Consider the following 690-nt stretch of genomic DNA (forward strand, 5'->3'; position numbering starts at 1 on the left):
TCCTCAAAGAAGGACGAGGCTCTCTTTCCTTCCGCATCACATGCACGCCATGACAACATTGGTTTTAGCTGTATTGTTGTCTGGATGTAAACTGTATACCTTTAGAGTCTTAGAGCTTAAACTCGCTGTGTTGTACCAAAAATAGATTGATATGAAGAAAGCTAAATTGTTTTACAATGTATCATAAATTGGGAAAAATACAGGAGAGGTTTCACCACAGGAAGAAACCAACAGAGGGCAATGAAAAACAGCAGTCTCCCGGGGAAAATGGGGCGGATTGGTGGAGTGCAGAAGGAAATAAAGTAGTAAATGAAAATGAAAATATTAAAGTTTTTCTACTAGCTCTGGACCTCTCAATATATCATCAAACAAGTGTTTATTTTACATGATAAGTGTGTATTTTCTTATTATTTTAAAATAAATATGAAATAAAATGACAATTTTGTTAATTTGCCTGTTTAGTGAGCCTCGTCATACACACAACGTCCTGTGAGATTTCTGCCTCTCTATGATCGATGTTATGCAGCCCATTAGTGGCTCCTAAAGGCGGTGTGCTGATCGCCTCTGGATAGGAAGTTTGTTCACACCTGTACGGGTTAGTCAGTTGATGACATCTCAACTAATGAGGTGTCACTGGTGAAGGTGTGAAGACAGCTTGAAAAAAATCTACATCTGATGCAATCATTACTG

This window comes from Etheostoma spectabile, chromosome 11, assembly GCF_008692095.1.
Source record: "Etheostoma spectabile isolate EspeVRDwgs_2016 chromosome 11, UIUC_Espe_1.0, whole genome shotgun sequence".
NCBI lineage: Eukaryota > Metazoa > Chordata > Actinopteri > Perciformes > Percidae > Etheostoma > Etheostoma spectabile.